We start from the raw sequence: 24,619 nt of genomic DNA on the forward strand, positions 1-24,619 counted from the left end.
GGGTGGAAGAAGGTGTTGTTGGAGTTGAAAGGGATTAACTGGTTGTATGGGTTGTTGAAGGAGTTGGTTCATTGACAATTGTTGTTGCCCAACAACAACCAGATTATAGACAACCATTCTACCATCAATCATCTTGATGGGTTCTTCCAACACACTCAAGGCACAATCAACATGTTTATATGTGATAAATCCAATGCACTCAAGGCACAATTAACATGTTGGAAATATTTTAAAGTTGATATTGCGAGGCTTGAAATCATCAAACAACAATTATTCTTTACCTTTTTGGGATTAGATATCATTGTCATATCTTATGCTTGAAGTGAATGAATGAAAGCCATGATTGAATAAAAAATTGGACACAAAGGCAATGTTGAGAAGCCAAACTCAAACTGCGCAACAAACACAATATTATATTAGTCTCCAAAAGCATACAATTTAGTACACATATCAAGCTGAAATTTATATAAAATCCATGAAATAACAAAACCTAAAATAACAACAATACAACTCATGAAAGGAGTTTCTCTTTAACAAGTATAAATCCTTGCCTTTTCTTAAGTCACACTTACTACTTTTATGCCCCAAGGTCACATTTTATAGAGCCAAAGCATGCAATCATCATAGGGCCCAAACCACTTAGAAAACCAAAAATAATACAATCAAGCAGCCAAAAAATTTATTGGATTTTGGATATGCAGAGACAAACTGAAATCTATTGAAACACAACAAATGCATCCCAACATATATCATCTTCTTGTTAAACAATCATGTGCTTTTAGGACACTTTCCACTCATAATAATTCAAAATCATGCCAGCAAACAAGACAAACTCCAAGCATATCACACCAAGAATAAACCTCCTTGGAGTTACCAAATCTTGTCCAACACTATGGTTTTGATTTCAAGTCAATGTTATAAGATACAACCAAACTAATAAAACATACACGAAAATACATCAAAAGTTGAAGTAAAACAGTCAATTTAAAAACTCTAGCATACACCACAAAAACTCTACTATAAAAGAAAAAGAAGAGATGGCAATCAACATTGGCTCAAATAGAATCCACAGTCAGATGAGCTCCAGCTCGCAGCAAAGAACAAAAATATATATGAAAAACATCCTGATCTTGTTATGAATGCATAAGTAAGAACAATATTGACATGAAAATAACAAAGCCACAAGATAAAATCACAGCCTAACACTAAAGATGGACTATGAATTCATTCAGAGTTTTCTCCACTTCTTGCAAACACCCTTTTACCTAACCGCTCTCATACTTGAGTGCTTATTTGCACATAGCTTGAGATAACATTACCCTATATAACAAAAGAATCATGAACAAGATTACTGTAAAAAATTTGAACATTTTGAGAATATAAGAAAAGTTGACTGTCAACTTTACTTTATATCTCTTAGATACAAAAAAATCTACAATCTACATAAAAAAATATCTATGTATCTATAAAATTTAACATCTATATACAAAACAAAAATCATATTTGCTGAGTGAATCTGAAATAATATATATTATGATATCTATAGAGTATATATTATTATGAAAGTTCATGTCCACAAACAAACATAAATTTATCGAGTGAATCCCACCAACGATAAAAAGCCATAGATTTTACAAATGAATCCAAATCCAACATATACACATTATAAAATCCCCCAAACAAAAAATCTCATGTCATAAATTTATCTAATGAATCCAACAATGCTATATCATGAATTTACTAAATGAATCCAGCATATATAGACATGGCTTAAAGAAACAAACTTCTTAAAAGAGAAATCAGGAGCCAACTTCCAGTAATAATAGATAAAAAATCTGAAATATACCTGGGCATTGACCATATACTGTCTCCACAGATAGAAGATTTTATCTTGGCCCCCTACGTCCCAAACAGTGAAGCTCAGATTCTTAAACATTACAATCTCTATATTGAATCCTATAGTGGGCATTGTTCTCACGTACTCCCCTGGTTTGAATTTGCAGAGAATTGTTATCTTTCCTGTTTACAAATCCCAGAAACATATTATAGTCTTACAAATCCATTCAACACCATAATTATATAACATATAATACAGAGGAGTGTCCAAGCATGATTGAATTTCGCATATAATTTTGATAGGCAGTTACATCTTCTCAATATTTCAATATGATCAACAAAACCAAGGACATATTGTAGGAGTTGTATACAAATTTTATGCATGCAATGTCAAAACCTTCTATAAGAACAAAGCAGGCCATGAAAGAATAAGAAATTCAAATGACTTCCACAAACAAACAATTATTATGCATTGAAACAACTATTGGTTGTCGATGGCATTACGTAAGCTTTTTCCCTAGCTTTCTTGAGTTTATTCTTCATCATCATAGTATTCATCATCCTATGCACTAGCATCCTGATATTGCATGTATTCAGACACTAAATCATTCATGTTGGTCTCTGCTTCAGTGAATTCCATCTCATCCATGCTTTACGAGTGTAACAATGTATGAAGGCCTTCCTCCTAAATATGGCAGTGAACTGCTCGCTCACTCTCCTAAACATCTCGTGAATGGATGTTGAGTTCCCAATGAACATGGATGACATGGACAGGCCTTTTGGTAGGATATCACATGCACTGGATTTCACATTATTGGGGATCCACTCCACAAAGTAGGAGGAATTATTGTTTTGAATATTCATCATTTGTTCATCCACCTCTTTGGTTCTCATCTTGCCTCTGAACATGGCATATGTAGTAAGGTACCTGTTGTGATGTGGATCTACAGCATACATCATGTTCTTGTAATCACACATCTGTTGTGTAAGTTCCGGAATGGTGAGGGCTCTGTATTGTTGTGAACCACGTGAAGTCAATGGGGCAAATCCCACCATAAAGAAGTGAAGACGAGGGAAGGGGATCAAATTCACTGCCAGTTTCCTTACATCTGAGTAAAGCTAACCGGGAAACCTCAATGAGCAGGTGACTCCACTCATTGTTGCAGATATCAGATGGTTCAAATCATTCGAAGCTAAGAGTTGTGAGCTTGAGAGTCCTGAAGAAGATTATTGGAAGAATCACCGCACCTCTATGGAATCTGTAATTTCCACCCTGGTTACTGGTTTGGAAATTTTACCAACACCTGCGGGTTTTGGTGTAATAGAAAACCTCTTCATGGTATTAGAGCCTAGACCCAGGTTCGATTCCCCCGAGTTGCCTTTGAGGGGAGGTGTCGGAGGAATCACCACACCTCTATGGAATCCGTAATTTCCACCGTGGGGATCCTAGTTACTGGTTTGGAAAGTTTACCAACACCTATGGGTTTTGGTGTAACAGAAAACCTCTTCATGGTATCAGAGCCTGGACCCAGGTTCGATTCCCCCAAGTTGCGTTTGAGGGGGGGTGTTGGAAGAATCACCGCACCTCTATGGAATCCATAATTTCCACCCTGGGATCCTAGTTACTGGTTTGGAAAGTTTACCAAAACCTGTGGGTTTTGGTGTAACGGAAAACCTCTTCATGGTATCAGAGCCCACAGGTTGCTAGATAAAAGGTGCACCAGTACTTTATTCTACAGGTATTACAGCTTGGAGATCGAAGATCGACAGAAAAAGGAGTTTCCTAAAGCATCAATCCTAAAACCATACAACTATCACGAATGGAAGGACCAAATGGCTCGATACCTTTGTCAGGAAGGGTTGTACAGGATTACCATGGCTACAAAAGTGGAACCCACTTCAGCCATAGAGAAATCCAAGTACCGCAACTACATGGATGAGGCCCACGGATCCATATGCATGTGCATCTCCCCAGAGTTGCAGTTTCATCTATATGCATGCAGTACTCCCAATGAGATTTGGAAAAAGGTTGAATAACTCTACGGGAAACAAGATGAGATGAAAGGACATCTGCTTGAAGTGGAGCTGCTCTCATTGGATCTACATAACCATGACAGAATTCAAGACTTCTTCACCAAATATAATGATCTATTACTGCAACTCAAGGGTTGTGGAATTGACAAATCCAAGGAGGAGAGTCACCAAGTTCTCTCTATTATGTCAAAGCTCGGACCAGAATACTCTGTATTTATGTCTACATTTCATTCAGTAAGGCTAGCAACAGATAAATCCTACACTATGCCTTCTCTCAAAGAGTTCATGGATTCCCTCATTTTTGATCAAGATAAACTCATTGGCATGGGGGAAATCAAACCTCCAAAAGCGCATGCACTTGCTGTGCATGATGGAAAGCACAATAAAAATCATAGATCTGATTCAAATCAGAAAAATCAGCAGCAAAAAGACAAGGGAAATGCGCATTCCCATCCAAGGAAGGAAGGGTATTCCAAGCCCTTCAATGACTCCTGCAGCTCCAGAAATGAGAAAGGGAAGGAAACAAATGCACCTACTGTCACCGAGGATTCCATACAGAATCCTCTTGCATGAAGAAAAAAATTGACCAAATGGCAGAAATCCTTCAGAAGCACAACCTTGGGGACCACATCCCTCAGGGCACCAAGAAGAAAACAGAGGACTCGCCAAATGGGAAAGGTAACAATTTTCATGCTTTAGTTGCAATTAACTCTTCCCTTGATGCATGGATTATAGATTTTGGTGCATCACATCATATGGCTGCTACAAAGGAAGTTTATTCCTCTTTGGATGTATGCAAATGACCTCCCATCCTCATGGGAGATGACTCACCTATTGAGGTCACCGGAAAAGGTAGAGGGGAACTTTTACATGGAAGCTTTGAAGATGTGCTTCATGTTCCAAAACTTTCGGTAAACCAAATTTCAGTTTATCATAACATTCATTCCAGCAAGGAAAGAGAGTGGAATTCACTCCAGATGCAGTGAACATATATGACCTACATAGCAGCTCCAAAATTGCAACCAGTGAGGTAAACAATGGAGCTAGACTGTATACATTTTCTGAATTTATTGAATTTGAATCCTCCTTATTGCTTACACATGCTGATGATAGTAGTAGGCTTTGGCACGAGAGGTTTGGTCACTTAAATTACAAGTATATGTAGCAGCTAAGCAAGCATGAGATGGTGGAAGGCTTGCCAAATATAAGTTTTTCTAAAGGAGTTTGTGAAGGGTGTGTCCTTGGCAAACATCCTAGACAAAAGTTTGACACTGAAAAGACTCTTAGAGCATCCTCTCCTCTAGATTTGATCCATAGTGATCTCATGGGGCCTTTTCCTCATCCTTCCATCAACAAAGCAAGGTATGTGATTACATTTATTCATAATTTCTCACGGTATACTTGGGTGTATCTTCTCAGGGCCAAAACTGAAGTTTTTGTGCACTTTGAAGAATTCAAAGCACTAGTTGAGACACGGTCCGAGAGAAAGATCAAAGCCCTCCATAAAGACAATGGGGGGAATATGTTAACACAACAATTTAGAACTTTTGCCTTGAGTCTGACATACATTTGCAGCACACAGTTCCATTCACTCCGCAACAGAATGAAGTTGCTGAGAAAAAGAACTGATCTCTCAAAGAGATGGTTTCTTACATGCTGCATGCTAAGTCACTACCTCATAAGCTATGGGCTGAAGCACTTAATTGTGCTAACTACATCCAGAATAGATCTCCTCATAGATCTTTCAAGGATGAGACCCCCTTTGAGGCTTGGAGTGGCACTAAATCGGAGGTCACCCACTTCCGTGTTTTCAGCTCCCGAGCATCGGCCAGGATTCCCTCTGAAAAGACGAAAGCTCTTGATCCACAGACTATTGAGTGCATATTTGTTGGATACCCTGATGGTGTGAAGGGTTACCGATTCCTGATTTCCTCTATGGACAAGCTCATCATTGAGTGAAGTGTCCAATTTCAGGAAAGTCTCTCACATGCACCTCAATTTCCCCATGCATACACCTTTTATCTACCTCATGACCGAGATGATGACTCAGTACACTCAGATGCAGATACAGAGCATGCAAATGTCGAGGTAGAGCATGTAGATGCAGAGACAGAGTCTTCAGATACAAATCTAGTGCATGCATATGATGATCAACATCCAAGCCCAGATCAGGCTTCCAACATTGAGCTTTAGATACCATGTAAATGCGTTAGAAAACCTAGACAGATGAATCTAGCTAGTAAAGGTTGAACACACAACTTTGCAGAGCAAAAACACTAAAAGAAAATCAAAAGAAAAAAAAGAATTATTGATTCAGAAAATAGGTTACAATGCTCATGATATAGAATCACTGGGTGAAGATCCCAAGGTAATGTGCCATAGTGGTGATCAATGAGAGAACTTAACCTAAAGCAAGTTACGGAGTGAAAGAAGGAGCAAATCAGGGAGTAAATCATGCAAAAAGGATCTTGCATGTAGTGATCAATGAGAGATTCGACACCTACAACAAGTTCCGTAGAGAACTAGCTAGTTGCAGAGTGAAAGGAGGATAAAATAAGGGAGTAAATCATGCATAAAGGATCTTGCATGTACTCCCATGCATGCATGGATAGTAAAAGGCGCCAATCTGGTGAAGATTCCAATGTTGAAGCCTTGCATGTCAGTGAATGCTCTAACTAAGTGTCCGCATGTGCCAGTAATGAAGGTCCTAGGTGTGTAGTACCTCCAACACCCCCCCTGAACACCATTATGGGGAAAAATAGAAAATGGGCCCTGGCAACTAAGGCCAAAGGTCACCCAAAATACAATGCAACTTGTACTAAAATTGAGGAAAGAGGGAAAACCTCGTCGGAACCTTAAATTACAAGTATATGTAGCAGCTAAGCAAGCATGAAATGGTGGAAGGCTTGCCAAATATCAGTTTCTCCAAAGGAGATTGTGAAGGGTGTGTCCTTGGCAAACATCCTAGAGAAAAGTTTGACACTGACAAGACTCTCAGAGCATCCTCTCCTTTAGATTTGATCCATAGTGATCTCATGGGGCCTTTTCCTCATCCTTTCATCAACAAAGCAAGGTATGTGCTTACATTTATTCATAATTTCTCACGGTATACTTGGGTGTATCTTCTCAGGTCCAAAACTAAATTTTTTGCGCACTTTGAAGATTTCAAAGCACTAGTTGAGACACAGTCTGAGAGAAATATCAAATCCCTCCATAAAGACAATGGGGGGAATATGTTAACACAGCAATTCAGAACCTTTTCCTTGAGTCCGGCATACATTTGTAGCACACAGTTCCATTCACTCCGCAACAGAACGAAGTTGCTGAGAAAAAGAACTGATCTCTCAAAGAGATGGCTTCTTGCATGTTGCATGCTAAGTCACTACCTCATAAGCTATGAGATGAAGCACTTAATTGTGCTAACTACATCCAGAACAGATCTCCTCATAGATCTGTAAAGGATGAGACCCCCTTTGAGGCTTGGAGTGGCACTAAATTGGAGGTCACCCACTTCTGTGTTTTCGGCTTCCGAGCATGGGCCAGGATTCCCTCTGAAAAGAGGAAAGCTCTTGATCCACAGACCATTGAGTGCATCTTTGTTGGATACCTTGATGGTGTGAAGGGTTACCGATTCCTGATTTCCTCTATGGACAAGCTCATCATTGAGTGAAATGTCCAATTTGGGGAAAGTCTCTCGCATGCACCTCAATTGCCCCATGCATACACCTTTTATCTACCTCATGACCGAGATGATGACTCAGTACACTCAGATGCAGATACAGAGCATGCAGATGTCGAGGTAGAGCATGCAGATGCAGAGACAGAGTCTTCAGATACAAATCTAGTGCATGCATATGATGATCCACATCCAAGCCCAAATCAGGCTTCCAACAGTGAGCTTGAGATACCATGTAAATGTGTTAGAAAACCTAGACAGATGAATCTAGCTAATAAAGGTTGAACACACAAATTTATAGAGCAAAAACACTAAAAGAAAATCGAAAGAACAAAAATAATTATTGATTCAGAAAATAGGTTACAATGCTCATGATATAGAATCACTGGGTGAAGATCCCAAGTTAATTCGCCATAGTGGTGATCAATGAGAGAACTTGACACCTACAGCAAGTTTCGGAGTGAAAGGAGGAGCAAATCAGGGATTAAATCATGCAAAAAGGATCTTGCATGTAGTGATCAATGAGAGACTCGACACCTACAACAAGTTCCGTAGAGAACTAGCTAGTTGCGTAGTGTAAGGAGGAGAAAATAAGGGAGTAAATCATGCAGAAAGGATCTTGCATGTACTCCCATGCATGCATGGACAGTAAAAGGTGCTAATCTGGTGAAGATTCCAATGTTGAAGCCTTGCATGTCAGTGAATGCTCTAACTAAATATGCGCATGTGTCAGTAATGAAGGTCCTAGGTGTGTAGTACCTCTAACACCCCCCGTGAACACCACTATGGGGAAAAATAGAAAATGGGCCCTGGAAACTAAGGCCAAAGGTCACCCAAAATACAATGCAACTTGTACTAAAATTGAGGAAAGAGGGAAAAACTCATGGGAACCTTAAATTACAAGTATATGCAGCAGCTAAGCAAGCATGAGATGGTGGAAGGCTTGCCAAATATCAGTTTCTCGAAGGAGTTTGTGAAGGGTGTGTCCTTGGCAAACATCCTAGAGAAAAGTTTGACATTGAAAAGACTCTCAGAGCATCCTCTCCTCTAGATTTGATCCATAGTGATCTCATGGGGCCTTTTCCTCATCCTTCCATCAACAAAGCAAGGTATGTGCTTACATTTATTCATAATTTCTCACGGTATCCTTGGGTGTATCTTCTCAGGGCCAAAACTGAAGTTTTTGTGCACTTTGAAGATTTCAAAGCACTAGTTGAGACACAGTCCGAGAGAAAGATCAAAGCCCTTCGTAAAGACAATGGGGGGAATATTATAACACAGCAATTCAGAATCTTTTCCTTGAGTCAGGCATACATTTGCAGCAAACAGTTCCATTCACTCCGCAATAGAACGAAGTTGTTGAGAAAAAGAACTGATCTCTCAAAGAGATAGCTTCTTGCATGCTGCATGCTATGTCACTACCTTATAAGCTATGGGCTGAAGCACTTAATTGTGCTAACTACATCTAGAACAGATCTCCTCATAGATCTGTCAAGGATGAGACCCCCTTTGAGGCTTGGAGTGGCACTAAATCGGAGGTCACCCACTTCCATGTTTTCAGCTCCCGAGCATGGGCCAGGATTTCCTCTTAAAAGAGGAAATCTCTTGATCCACAGACCATTGAGTGCATCTTTGTTGGATACCCTGATGGTGTGAAGGGTTACCGATTCCTGATTTCCTCTATGGACAAGCTCATCATTGAGTGAAGTTTCCAATTTGAGGAAAGTCTCTCACATGCACCTCAATTGCCCCATGCATACACCTTTTATCTACCTCATGACTGATTTGATGACTCAGTACACTTAGATCCAGATACAGAGCATGAAAATGTCGAGATAGAGCATGCAGATGCAGAGACAGAGTCTTCATAAACAAATCTAGTGCATGCATATGATGATCCACATGCAAGTAGATATCAGGCTTCCAACAGTGAAATTGAGATACCATGTAAATGTGTTAGAAACCTAGACAGATGAATCTAGCTAGTAAAGGTTGAACACACAACTTTGCAGAGCAAAAACACTAAAAGAAAATCAAAAGAACAAAAATAATTATTGATTCAGAAAATAGGTTACAATGCTCATGATATAGAATCACTGGGTGAAGATCCCAAGGTAATGCGCCATAATGGTGATCAATGAGAGAACTTGACACCTACAACAAGTTCTGGAGTGAAAGGAGGAGCATATCAAGGAGTAAATCATGCAAAAAGTACCTTGCATGTAGTGATCAATGAGATAATCGACACCTACAAAAAGTTCCATAGAGAACTAGCAGTTGCGGAGTGAAAGGAGTAGAAAATAAGGGAGTAAGTCATGCATGAAAGGATCTTGCATGTACTCCCATGCATGCATGGACAGTAAAAGGCACCAATCTGGTGAAGATTCCAATGTTGAAGCCTTGCATGTCAGTGAATGCTCTAACTAAGTGTCTGCATGTGCCAGTAATGAAGGTCCTAGGTGTGTAGTACCTCCAACACCCCCCCTAAACACCACTATGGGGAAAAATAGAAAATGGGCCCTGGAAACTAAGGCCAAAGGTCACCCAAAATAAAATGCAACTTGTACTAAAATTGAGGAACGAGGGAAAACCTTGTGGGACCCTTAAATTACAAGTATATGCAGCAGCTACGCAAGCACGAGATGGTGGAAGGCTTTCCAAATATCAGTTTCTCCAAAGGAGTTTGTGAAGGGTGTGTCCTTGGCAAACATCCTAGAGAAAAGTTTGAGACTGACAAGACTCTCAGAGCATCCTCTCCTCTAGATTTGATCCATAGTGATCTCATGGGGCCTTTTCCTCATCCTTCCATCAACAAAGCAAGGTATTTTCTTACATTTATTCATAATTTCTCACGGTATACTTGGGTGTATCTTCTGAGGGCCAAAACTCAATTTTTTGTGCACTTTGAAGATTTCAAAGCACTAGTTGAGACACAGTCCGAGAGAAAGATCAAAGCCCTCCGTAAAGACAATGGGGGGAATATGTTAACACATAAATTCAGAACCTTTTCCTTGAGTCTAGCATACATTTGCAGCACACAGTTCCATTCACTCTACAATAGAATGAAGTTGCTGAGAAAAAGAACTAATCTCTCAAAGAGATGGCTTCTTGCATGCTGCATGCTAAGTCAGTACCTCATAAGCTATGGGCTGAAGCACTTAATTTTGCTAACTACATCCAGAACAGATCTCCTCATAGATCTGTCGAGAATGAGACCCCCTTTAAGGCTTGGAGTGGCACTAAATCGGAGGTCACCCACTTCCGTGTTTTCGTCTCTCGAGCATGGGCCAGGATTCCCTTTGAAAAGTGGAAAGCTCTTGATACACAGACCATTGAGTGCATCTTTGTTGGATACCCTGATGGTGTGAAGGGTTACCGATTCCTGATTTCCTCTATGGAAAAGCTCATCATTGAGTGAAGTGTCCAATTTGAGGAAAGTCTCTCGCATGCACCTCAATTGCCCCATGCATACACCTTTTATCTACTTCATGATCGAGATGATGACTCAGTACACTCAGATGCAGATACAGAGCATGCAGATGTCGAGGTAGAACATGCAGATGGAGATACAGAGTCTTCAGATACAAATCTAGTGCATGCATATGATGATCCACATCCAAGCCCAGATCAGGCTTCCAACAGTGAGCTTGAGATACCATGTAAATGTGTTAGAAAACCTAGACAGATGAATCTAGCTAGTAAAGGTTGAACACACAACTTTGCAGAGAAAAAACACTAAAAGAAAATCGAAAGAACAAAAAGAATTATTGATTCAGAAAATAGGTTACAATGCTCATGATATAGAATCACTGGGTGAATGATCCCAAGGTAATTCGCCATAGTGGTGATCAAGGAGAGAACTTCACACCTACAGCAAGGTCCGGAGTGAAAGGAGGAGAAAATCTGGGAGTAAATCATGCAAAAAGGATCTTGCATGTAGTGATCAATGAGAGACTCGACACCTACAACAAGTTTCGTAGAGAACTAGCTAGTTGCAGAGTGAAAGGAGGAGAAAATAAGGGAGTAAATCATGCAAAAAGGATCTTGCATGTACTCCCATGCATGCATGGATAGTAAAAGGCGCCAATCTACTGAAGATTCCAATGTTGAAGCCTTGCATGTCAGTGAATGCTCTAACTAAGTGTCCGCATGTGCCAGTAATGAAGGTCCCAGGTGTGTAGTACCTCCAACACCCCCCTTAACACCACTATGGGGAAAAATAGAAAATGGGCCCTGGCAACTAAGGCCAAAGGTCACCCAAAATACACTGCAACTTGTACTAAAATTGAGGAACGAGGGAAAACCTTGTGGGACCCTTAAACTACAAGTATATGCAGCAACTAAGCAAGCATGAGATGGTGGAAGGCTTCCCAAATATCAGTTTCTCCAAAGGAGTTTCTAGAGGGTGTCTCCCTGGCAAACATCCTAGAGAAAACTTTGACACTGACAAGACTCTCAGAGCATCCTCTCCTCTAGATTTGATCCATAGTGATCTCATGGGGCCTTTTCCTCATCCTTCCATTAACAAAGCAAGGTATTTGCTTACATTTATTCATAATTTCTCATGGTATACTTGGGTGTATCTTCTCAGGGCCAAAACTGAAGTTTTTGTGCACTTTGAAGATTTCAAAGCACTAGTTGAGACACAGTTCGAGAGAAAGATCAAATCCCTCTGTAAAGAAAATGGGGGGAATATGTTAAGACAACAATTCAGAACCTTTGCCTTGAGTCTGGCATACATTTGCAGCACACAGTTCCATTCACTCCGCAACAGAACGAAGTTGCTGAGAAAAAGAACTGATCTCTCAAAGAGATGGCTTCTTGCATGTTGCATGCTAAGTCACTACCTCATAAGCTATGGGCTGAAGCACTTAATTGTGCTAACTACATCCAGAAAAAATCTCCTCATAGATCTGTCAAGGATGAGACCCCCTTTGAGGCTTGGAGTGGCACTAAATCAGTGGTCACCCACTTCTGTGTTTTTGGCTCTCGAGCATTGGCCAGGATTCCCTCTAAGAAGAAGAAAGCTCTTGATCCATAGACCATTGAGTGCATTTTTGTTGGATACCCTAATGGTGTGAACGGTTATCGATTCCTGATTTCCTCTATGGACAAGCTCATCATTGAGTGAAGTGTCCAATTTGAGGAAAGTCTCTCGCATGCACCTCAATTGCCCCATGCATACACCTTTTATCTACCTCATGACCAAGATGATGACTCAGTACACTCAGATGCAGATAAAGAGCATGCAGATGTCAAGGTAGAGCATGTAGATGCAGAGACAGAGTCTTCAGATACAAATCTAGTGCATGCATATGATGATCCACATCCAAGCCCAGATAAGGCTTCCAACAGTGAGCTTGAGATACCATGTAAATGTGTTAGAAAACCTACAGAGATGAATCTAGCTAGTAAAGGTTGAACACACAAATTTGTAGAGCAAAAAAACTAAAAGAAAATTGAAAGAACAAAAAGAATTATTGATTCAGAAAATAGGTTACAATGCTCATGATATAGAATCACTGGGTGAAGATCCCAAGGTAATTCGCCATAGTGGTGATCAATGAGAGAACTTGAAACCTACAGCAAGTTCCGGAGTGAAAGCAGGAGCAAATCAGGGAGTAAATCATGCAAAAAGGATTTTTCATGTAGTGATCAATGAGAGACTCGACACCTACAACAAGTTCCGTAGAGAACTAGCTAGTTGCGGAGTGAAAGGAGGAGAAAATAAGGGAGTAAATAATGTAGAAAGGATCTTGCATGTACTCCCATGCATACATGGACAGTAAAAGGCACCAATCTGGTGAAGATTCCAATGTTGAAGCCTTGCATGCTAGTGAATGCTCTAACTAAGTGTCCGCATGTGCCAGTAATGAAGGTCTTAGCTGTGTAGTACCTCCAACACCCCCCCTGAACACCACTATGGGGAAAAATAGAAAATGGGCCCTGGCAGCTAAGGCCAAAGGTCACCCAAAATACAATGCAACTTGTACTAAAATATAGGAACAAAGGAAAACCTCGTGGGACCCTTAAATTACATGTATATGCAGCAGCTAAGCAAGCATGAGATGGTGGAAGGCTTGCCAAATATCAGTTTCTCAAAAGGAGTTTGTGAAGGGTGTGTCCTTGGCAAACATCCTAGAGAAAAGTTTGACATTGACAAGACTCTCAGAGCATCCTCTCCTCTAGATTTGATCCATAGTGATCTCATGGGGCCTTTTCCTCATCCTTCCATCAACAAAGGAAGTTATTTGCTTACATTTATTCATAATTTCTCACAGTATACTTGGGTGTATCTTCTCAGGGCCAAAACTGAAGTTTTTGTGCACTTTGAAGATTTCAAAGCACTAGTTGAGACATAGTCCGAGAGAAAGATCAAAGCCCTCCATAAAAACAATGGGGGGAATATGTTAACACAACAATTTAGAACCTTTTCCTTGAGTCTGACATACATTTGCAACACACAGTTCCATTCACTCCGCAACAGAACAAAGTTGCTGAGAAAAAAAACTGATCTCTCAAAGAGATGGCTTCTTGCATGCTGCATGCTAAGTCACTACCTCATAAGCTATGGGCTGAAGCACTTAATTGTGCTAACTACATCCAGAACAGATCTCCTCATAGATCTGTCAAGGATGAGACCCCCTTTGAGGCTTGGAGTGGCACTAAATTGGAGGTCACCCACTTTCGTGTTTTCGGCTCCCGTGCATGGGCCAAGATTCCCTCTCAAAAGAAGAAAGCTCTTGATCCACAGACCATTGATTGCATCTTTGTTGGATACCCTGATGGTGTGAAGGGTTACCGATTCCTGATTTCCTCTATGGACAAGCTCATCATTGAGTGAAGTGTCCAATTTGAGGAAAGTCTCTCGCATGCACCTCAATTGCCCCATGCATACACCTTTTATCTACCTCGTGACCGAGATGATGACTCAGTACACTCAGATGAAGATACAGAGCATGCAAATGTCAAGGTAGAGCATGGAGATGTAGAGACAGTGTCTTCAGATACAAATCTAGTGCATGCATATGATGATCCACATCCAAGCCCAGATCAGGCTTCCAACAATGAGCTTGAGATACCATGTAAATGTGTTAGAAAACCTAGATAGATGAATCTAGCTAGTAAAGGTTGAACACACAACTTTGGAGAGCAAAAACACTAAAAGAAAATCGAAAGAAAAAGATGAATTATTGATTCAGAAAATAGGTTATAATGCTCATGAAATAGAATCACTGGGTGAAGATCCAAAGGTAATGCGCCATAGTGGTGATGAATGAGAGAACTTGACACCTACAGCAAGTTCCAGAGTGAAAGGAGGAGCAAATCAGGGAGTAAATCATGCAAAAAGGATTTTGCATGTAGTGATCAATGAGAGACTCAACACCTACATCAAGTTCCGTAGAGAACTAGCTAGTTGCGGAGTGAAAGGAGGAGAAAATAAGGGAGTAAATCATGCAGAAAGGATCTTGCATGTACTCCCATGCATGCATGGACAGTAAAAGGTGCCAATCTGGTGAAGATTCCAATGTTGAAGCCTTGCATGTCAGTGAATGATCTAACTAAGTGTCCGCATGTGCCAGTAATGAAGGTCCTAGGTGTGTAGTACCTCCAACACCCCCCCTGAACACCACTATGGGGAAAAATAGAAAATGGGCCCTGGCAACTAAGGCCAAAGGTCACCCAAAATACAATGCAACTTGTACTAAAATTTAGGAAAGAGGGAAAACCTCCTGGGACCCCCCCCCCCCCCCCCCCGCCCCCTCAAAATACAATGTAATCAAAAGAAAAGAGGAAGAAAAGACAGTTGCTAAGCAATTGTGTCCTTCACTCCAAGACGATCGCGCAGAGAGTGAAACTTCTGCTCAGTGAATGTCTTGGTGAAGATGTCTACAATCTGTTCTGCTGAAGGACAGAACTGCAAATCAATGACCTGATCATATACTAAGTCTCTGATGTAGTGCATATGGATCTCTATGTGCTTCGTCCGCTGTCGCTGTACTGGATCCCTGCAAAATTTGAGAGTGCTCTGGTTGTCACACCAGATGACAATGGGCTGGTGGAACTAGACACCTAACTCAATGAGGAAGTGTTGTAGCCACAGAGCCTGAATGGTGATGTTGACTACTCCTCTGTACTCGGCCTCAGCTGAAGAGAGAGCAATAGCAGCCTGCTTCTTGCTCGACCAACAGATAGGGCCAGACCCTAGACTGAGTGAATATCCTAAGGTGGACTTGTGATGAATGTTGTCACCTACCCAATCAGAATCTGTGAAGCCAAGAAGATTCAATGCAATGCCTGCTACATAGTGAATCCCGAAGGTGATGGTGCCCTGCACATATTTGAGGATGCACTTGGCAGCTTTCTAGTGTAGCTTATGTGACTCCTGCATGTATTTGGAAACTACCCCTACTGCATATGAGAGATCTGGTCTGGAGTGGGTGAGGTATAGTAAGCTCCCCACTAGCTGTCGGTAGAGAGTACTGTCAACTAATGGAGTGTCACCTCCATCCTCAAGGCAGACCCTAAACAGAAAAGGAGTCGGTGCTGGCGTGTAGTCAGTCATGTGAAATCTCTCAAGGAGATCCCGCACATACTTAGCCTGAGAGAGTTTGATGCCTGTGGCATCCTGGTTGATCTCAAGACCAAGAAACAAGTGTAATGGACCCATGTCCATCATCAAGAACTTATCATGCAAGGTCCTCTTGACTGTAGCAATAGCTAAAGCCGAGCTGCCAGTGATCAGGAGATCATCCACATACAAAACTAAGATAAAAAGAGAGTCATGTGTCCTAAGCATGTAAACATTCGGATCAGACTTACATCTTTCGAAGTTTTGTGATAAGAGAAAAGAATGCATCTTCGCATACCAAGCTCTCGAGGCCTGCTTAAGGCCGTAAAGGGACTTATTCAGTCTGCAGACCAAAGATGAATTCTGAATGAAACCATGTGGCTGCTCCATGTAGATCTCCTCAGATAGGTCTCCATGAAGAAAGGCATTCTTCACATCCATCTGATGTACTTCCCACCCCTGGGCTGCCGCAATGGAAAGTGCAAGGCGTATGGAATCCATCTTTGCTACTGGAACAAAGGTCTCATCATAATCAATGTCATGCACTTGCTGGAAGCCTTTGGCTACTAGCCTGGCTTTATATCTAGTGATTTGCCCATCTGCAGCACTCTTGGTCTTGTAGACCCATTTGCATTGGACAAGTTTCCTTCCTGAAGGAAGGGGGACCAGAGCCTAGGTCTAGTTCTCGAGGAGGGAGTTGTACTCCTCCTCCATGGCGGACTCCCAAGAGGGATGCCTAGCCTCCTCAGCATAAGACTGCGGATCAGAAGACTAAACCAAATGACAATGCCGGGATGGCATTGGTTCAATGGCAGTGAGGGCAAGAGGAGGCTCAATAAACTTTGAGCTAACCCTCCACAGATTATAATTATCCCCCACAAGACCATTTCTAGCAGCTGGGTGGTCTTGTACATATATCTCACTTAAGCTCCTTGTTCTCTGATTATGAAAGGGGAAGTTGATTCACTGTTGGAAGCCCGATCTGGGCTTGGATGTGGATCATCATATGCATGCACTGGATTTGTATCTAAATACTCTGTCTCTACATTTGCATGCTCTACCTTGGCATCTGCATGCTATATATCTGCATCTGAGTGTAATGAGTCATCATCTCGGTCATGAGGTAGATAAAAGGTGTCTGCATGCGGCAATTGAGGTGCATGTGAGAGACTTTCCTCAAATTGGACACTTCGCTCAATGATGAGCTTGTCCGTAGAGGAAATCAGGAGTCAGTTTCCCTTCACAGCATTAGGGTATCCAACAAAGATGCACTCAATGCTCTGTGGATCAAGAGCTTTCCTCTTTTTAGAGGGGATCCTGGCCCATGCTTAGGAGTCGAAAACACGAAAGTGGGTGACCTCTGGTTTAGTGCCACTCCAAGCCTCAAAGGGGGTCTCATCCTTGACAGATCTATGAGGAGATCTGTTCTGGATGTAGTTAGCACAATTAATTGCTTCAGCCCATAGCTTATGAGGTAGTGACTTAGCATGCAGCATGCAGGAAGCCATCTCTTTGAGAGATCAGTTCTTTCTCTCCGCAACTCCATTCTGCTGCGGAGTGAATGGAACTGTGTGCTGCAACTGTATGCTGGACTCAAGGAAAAGGTTCTGAAGTGTTGTGTTAACATATTCCCCCCCATTTACTATACAGAGGGCTTTGATATTTCTCCTCCAATGTGTCTCAACTAGTGCTTTGAAATCTTCAAAGTGCGCAAAAACTTTAGATTTGGTCCTGAGAAGATACACCCAAGTATTCCATGAGAAATCATCAATAAATGTAAACACATACATTGATTTGTTGATGTAAGGATGAGGAAAAGGCCCCATGAGATCACTATGGATCAGATCTAGAGGAGAGGATGCTTTGTGAGTCTTGCTGGTGTCAAATTTTTCTCTAGGATGTTTTCCAAGGACACACCCTTCACAAACTCCTTTGGAGAAACTGATATTTGGCAAGCCTTCTGCCATCTCATGCTTGCTTAGCTACTACATATACCTGTAATTTAAGTGACCAAACCTCTTGTGCCAAAGCCTACTACTATCATCAGCATGTGTAAGCAATAAGGAGGATTCAGATTCAATAAATTCAAAAAATGTATACAGTTTAGCACCATTGTTTACCTCACCGGCTGCAATTTTGGAGCTGCTATGTAGTTCATATATGTTCATTGCATCTGGAGTGAATTCCACTCTCTTTCCGGTGCCGAAATGAGTGATCTGATCAACTGAAAGCAAGTTTACCGAAAGTTTTGGAACATGAAGCACATCTTCAAAGCTTCCATGTAAAAGTTCCACTCTACCTTTTACGGTGACCTCAATAGGTGAGTCATCTCCCATGAGGATGGGAGGTCCTTTGCATGCATCCAAAGAGGAATAGACTTCCTTTGTAGCAGCCATATGATGTGATGCACCAAAATATATAATCCATGCATAAGGGGAAGAGTTAATTGCAACTAAAGCATGAAAATTGTTACCTTTCCCATGTGGCAGATCCTCAGTTTTCTTCTTGGCGCCATGAGGGATGTGGTCCCCAAGGTTATGCTTCTGAAGGATTTCTGCTATTTGGTCAATTTGTTTCTTCATGCAAGAGGATTCCGAATGGAATCCTCAGTGACAATAGGTACATTTGTCTCCTTTCTTCCCTTTCTCATTTCTGGAGCTGGAGGAGTGATTGAAGGGCTTGGTGTACCCTTCCTTCTTTGGATGGGAATGCGCTTTTCCCTTGTCTTTTCGCTACTGATTTTTCTGATTTGAATCAGATCTGTGATTTTTATTGTGGCTTACATCATGCACAAGTGCATGCACTTTTGGAGGTTTGATTTTCCCCATGCCAATGAGTTTATCTTGCTCAAAAGTGAGGGACTCCATGAACTCTTTGAGAGAAGACATAGTGTAGGATTTACTTGTTGCGAGCCTTACTGAATGAAATGTAGACACAAAGATGGAGTATTCTGGTATGAGCTTTGACATGATAGAGAGAACTTGGCAACTCTCCTCCTTGGATTTGTCAATTCCACAACCCTTGAGTTGCAGCAATAGATCATTATATTTGGTTTAGAAGTATTGAATTTTGTCATAGTTTCGTGGATCCAATGAGAGAAGCTCCACTTCGAGCAGATGTCCTTTCATCTCATCCTGTTTCCCGTAGAGTTCTTCAACCTTTTTCCAAACCTCATTGGGAGTACTGCAGGCAGATAGATGAAACTGCAACTCTAGGGAGATGCACATGCATATGGATCCATGGTCCTCATCCATGCGGTTGAGGTACTTGGATTTCTATATGGGTAAAGTGGGTTCCACTTCTACAGCCATGGTAATCCTGTACAACCCTTTATAATGAAAGTATCGATCCATTTGGTCCTTCCATTCGTGATAGTTGTATGGTGTTAGGATTGATGCTTTGGGAAACTCCATTTTTCTGTCGATCTTCGATCTCCAACCTGTAATACCTGCAAAATAAGGTACTGGTGCGCCTTTTATCTAGCAACATGTGGGCTCTGATACCATCATATGCATCTGAGGGCTTTGTATTGTTGTGAACCACATGAAGTCAACAGGGCAAATCCCAAAATAAAGAAGTGAAGACAAGGGAAGGGGATCAAATTCACTGCCAGTTTCCTTACATCTGAGTTAAGCTAACCAGGAAACCTCAGGGAGCAGGTGACTCCACTCATTGTTGCAGATATCAGATGGTTCAAATCATCGAAGCTAAGAGTTGTGAGCTTGAGAGTCCTAAAGTAGATGTCGTAAAGGCCCTCATTATCCAGTACCATACACTTGTCTGTGTTCTCCACCAGTTGATGCATAGAGAGTGTGGCATTGAAAGGCTCCACCACTATGTCAGACACCTTGTGAGAAGGGAAAACAGAGAAGGTAAGAATCATTCTATCAGGGTACTCCTCTGTGATCTTGGAGATCAAAAGGGTTCCCATCGCAGATCCAGTACCTCCTCCCAAAGAATGACACACTTGAAACTCTTAAGTAAGTTGAAACAATCAATTAAAGTTCAGCGGAGTCTCAGCCCGCAGACACCAAAGTGTGCAAAAGGTCACGGTTTGTTTCTCATTGTCAATAGCCAGTTCTCATTGCCGAGAGACGCCAGTCATAGTCCCCAGTCAGAGCTAGTTCTCGGACGGTAGGCAAGTAGGAGAAATTGTTCTTACATAGTAAGCTTAAGACAACCCTGACCTTCTTAATCTTACGGGCCGAAAGCAGCCAACAAAAGACCTTGATATGCGAGACTTATATTCCCGAGCCCATAAAGCCATCTGGGTAGCTTTATTTTGGAATTTCTCATTCTCATGTACATTTGTACCTCTTCTTTTAGATAGCCTCTTATCTTTTTATCTATCTTTGTTAGCGTCACTTTAGGAGCTCCGTTATCATGGCAACTTGGCTGTAATGAGTGGGTGAGTTTGGGGAATGGATGCTAGCTCAACAACCTCTCTCGCTTCACGCCCGCCACACCCCACCCCAGATCGGTCTCAATTACCTCCATATGGAAAGCAGCTAGGCGCTTGGGTTTATAGGCAGTTAGGCTGGTGGGGGCTATGTGCTTGTTTCCTCACCCTCATTTCGATACCTCACTGACTGGGCCCCTCTGGTGTTCAGTGAAGGTTAGTATCAGTGGGGTCCCCATTCCTTCCGACTAATTGGACCTCTTTCTAGTAACACCCAAACGGTAACTCACTAGTAACACCCCAATAACTATTTCTTTTCCTGCCCACAAACTCAATCCAATAGGCACTATAGTTCCAATCTTATTTTTGCCTTAATTAACCTAATTAGTATGAAACTTAGTTGTATTTCCCCATTGGGAATACTGTGTTATCTACTATATATATATATATATATATATATATATATAACGGACTAATTAGCTTGCTAATAAACCTGCCTGATTCAACTAGTTGCTTTACTGGAACTAGGATATTTCATATGTGGAATGTCATGCCCAACTTGAGAAATAGTGTCTTACCTACCGAACCCCAAACAAAGCACCCCTCTACCGAACCAATATTCACACCCTATAATGTCGTACGTTATAATCCTAAGGGACTGATCTACCGTCATTTCTCACTCTTCTAATGGGCTACTAGGGGCTAACGGGACTACAAATGATAAGAAGAGAGTGGTTTGATCCGGATAAGGCATTGATGAGTCGAATTTGGGAATCCTCTCGTATGTAGACTAAGGTTGTAATTTCCTAACGAATGAGATAGTAAATCGTGAGTAGAGCAGGTGGAGATTCTTCCCGCTTCACAAGTAAATAGTAAAGTTGCTAAAAGTGTATAAGCAAGCCCATGAATGTTCTAAGTTTAGCAAGTAGAGCCGGTAAGTGAAAGGGTTGTTAAGACGCCATGCTAGGCGGTTGTCGGTGTAGCTCCTACGTCAATATTTTTTCATTAACTTAATGAAACGTAGTCGAACAACTCCTTGAATTAATAATCCACTCGCTCGAATAAGGAGAACGGTCCTTCCTTTTTAGATCGACCATTGAGATAATAAGTTTGAAAATCTAAGCATCTCTCTCTCGCTCCAAAGGACACTTGCCTACCTGAACTCGTTATACTCATCCTTCCAACCAAGCAACCTTACCTGCATTGTAAGATCCAGACTTTGAATAAAGAGGCTCGGGAGAGCGTAGATCCATTGATTAAGTCTACAAAATTGAAGGAGGGCAGAGGAAAATAATTGTGCTCAGCAGAAGAAAATTAAGTTTGGAAGTTGAAACAATCATTCAAAATTCATGCAGCCTCCGCCCGCAGAGAGGACATTGGGAAAAATCTAGGCCCGACATTATAAGTTGAAAAAAAGGTAAAAAGAGGCCAAGCAAAAACACTCCTCCTACCATACATTTCTTCTACTTTTATGTGGCAACTATACAAAATACGGCAGTGTGGAGGACATCGTGCGATATTGATAGATAGACGTGGTAAATAATTTTGTCGCAGAAGAATCTTTTCCAGGGACATTAAGCAATCTATGGTCACGCACTGTGATCCCATTTGGCAGTCCGCAGCCTGTAATGACATGTACAGTTTTAATGAAACAACAGCGCGGATATTTACGACTTGTAGCTGCCTCCTTCCTGACGACATCCAACAGGGAATCGATGAGCTCGGCCCCTTCGGTATAATGGCCCTGGCCCAGTTATTTCCAGCCCCGGACTGGCCAAAAATGAAGTTATCAGGCCTGAAGACCTAGCCATAAGCCCCGGTCCTCACGCTGTCCATAGTCCCATAGTCCCAGGCTCAAGATCCATGAGCACAGCACGGGGCACAAATCTACCACAGCTCGCCTCATTGTAGTAAACATTAACCCTTTCGAGCTACAGATCAGAAGTGCCCTGGTATCTCCCGGTGGGATCGATCCCGTGGTCATCACAGACAACTTCCCAAAACTTGGCACCGATCTGGTTGCCACATTGCCCGCCCTGAATGTGCAGGATCTCACGCATCTTTGCAATTTAAAACTTGCAACACTGAAAGACCAAACCCTAGAATAAAACCTCAACTGAAAAATAGATGATTCGCAGAAAACCAACACAAAAAGGACACAAAAGAAGAGACAGAACAGGGCAATGGGCAGTTACATCTACCAGCCAGAAAAGCCAATCTAGAACTATGAGATGGGTGTGCTCTAGGTGAGGCTATAACTACTATGTCCTTATAGGTAGTATATAGGTATCTATGGTAAGATAGACACGAGAAACACATAGCCTCAAACCCTTATGGGTTATAAGCGTTTAAATGTTTTAGGTTTTTAATATTTTTAAGTATATTTTTTATTGGTTTTTTCTAAAACTCAGTTAAAATTTACAAAGATTATTGGAATTGCAAATAGAATTGTTTACAAATATTATTGGAATTACAGATAGAATTAGACATCAATGATAATTGCTTTAAAAACTTCAAAAATATAAAAAAATATAAAAAGTTTAGACTCTTCTTGCATAGATATATCTAATATATAAAGTAAAAGTTTTTGTATGTGTGAATTTTGTGTATAATGCATATTTTTAGTTGAGCATAATATGTTTTTGGTTGGAGATATAGACTATGTGGGTATATGTTTGCTTAAGGAAGGTTGATTGTGTCTATTACAACAATCTAGCACCCTTCTATAATGTAAATTCCTAAGCATTAAGGGGTTAGTTTTGTGCACCTAGGAAGGTTACCTATAGTGACCACAATAATTCTTCCACACACTTCTACTTGAATCTTGTCCAACTTGAGCAAGACATCTCTAATGATAAGATTACTAAAGTTGTCGAGTGGAGGCACGAGTTGAATTTGGAAGAGTGAGCCTTAACAAAATGGGTAGTAGTAGCATAATGGAATAGTGAGTGGTATGGCAAGTGAAAGATGAAGAAAAATCGCAAAAATAGTGTCTACCAAATCTAGGGCAAATAGAGTCAAGGATATCACTCTAAAAAGGGTTGTTTGGTGAATAGTTAAGGAGGAGAGGTTTGCAAATAACATGCCAAAATAAAACTTGATAATGTCAAAAATAGTTATGGTAGTGAGTCTTGGAGAGTCCTATTAGTACTACTCTTGAACAAGTTGGAGGACCTGTTGCCCTACAATGATATATTAATTACAATAACAACTCCTTTGATAGTGAGGAATTATTATAGATAGCATCAAGGTGGATTGACAATATGGTAGGAAGGGTAGGTTTTGCACTCTCTCCACCCAATTTCAAATCCCCAATGAGACTTTGGCCCATTGTGATAAAGCTAGAAGGGTAGATGCCCCTCAAATAGAGGTGCACTCCAGTGTGCCTTGAGACACCTCAACCCTTGCTAAGTCACAAGTTATTGGCATACATGGCTTTTGGGTTGTTGAATATACTCTTAGGTTATAGTGCAGCCAGTTGGTTTAATATCAAGCCTAGCCTAGGTCATTATAACGAGTTACCAATTCCCATGGTTCAAAAAAATGAATTAATATATGCAAATTATATATAACAATAAAAAGAAAATGAGAAGGAGAATCCCCATACAATACTCCCATCCAAATGATAAATGCCCCATTATAAAGCCTTCACAACATATTCTTTGCAAGAGATTCCTACAACTATCCAACAACATTAAATGCATGCAAAAATTAAGCCTCTCATATGATAGAATGATACCTCCAATCTTATGTTAAGATTGAAAAATTCAAATAAAATGTAGCCCAAGGGGAGACCTCCTTCATCCACAAATTCTCCACCATTATAATGGTGAGGGAGATCACCTTATAAAGTGAATATCTTCTCTTATACAACAAAATGTTATATTTTAACTAACTCCATGACAAGTCAAAAAAATATTATAGTGATGGAGTAATTAGATCCCTCCTAAATTTGTGGTGGACCACATTACAACATGTGGAAACTAGCCCTTCCTCACAATTAGCTCCCATCCAAAAATAGTAGTAATATGCCCCAAATAATGCTCTTTAAGGGGATGCACCACCACATATAGGCATCAAACCAAGTCAAATACACATGTCC

At 41.0% G+C, this 24,619-nt stretch overlaps 1 pseudogene; it reads right to left on the reverse strand.

Annotated features, from left to right (window-relative positions):
- Positions 1 to 2,353: 2,353 nt before the first annotated feature.
- LOC149231820 (tubulin beta-6 chain pseudogene) lies at positions 2,354 to 22,666 on the reverse strand (annotated as a pseudogene).
- Between the last annotated feature and the right edge of the window lie 1,953 nt (positions 22,667 to 24,619).

This window comes from Pinus tabuliformis, chromosome J (assembly GCF_031772625.1).
Source record: "Pinus tabuliformis cultivar Carrire ecotype Pingquan chromosome J, CPIR1, whole genome shotgun sequence".
Taxonomy (NCBI): Eukaryota; Viridiplantae; Streptophyta; class Pinopsida; order Pinales; family Pinaceae; genus Pinus; species Pinus tabuliformis.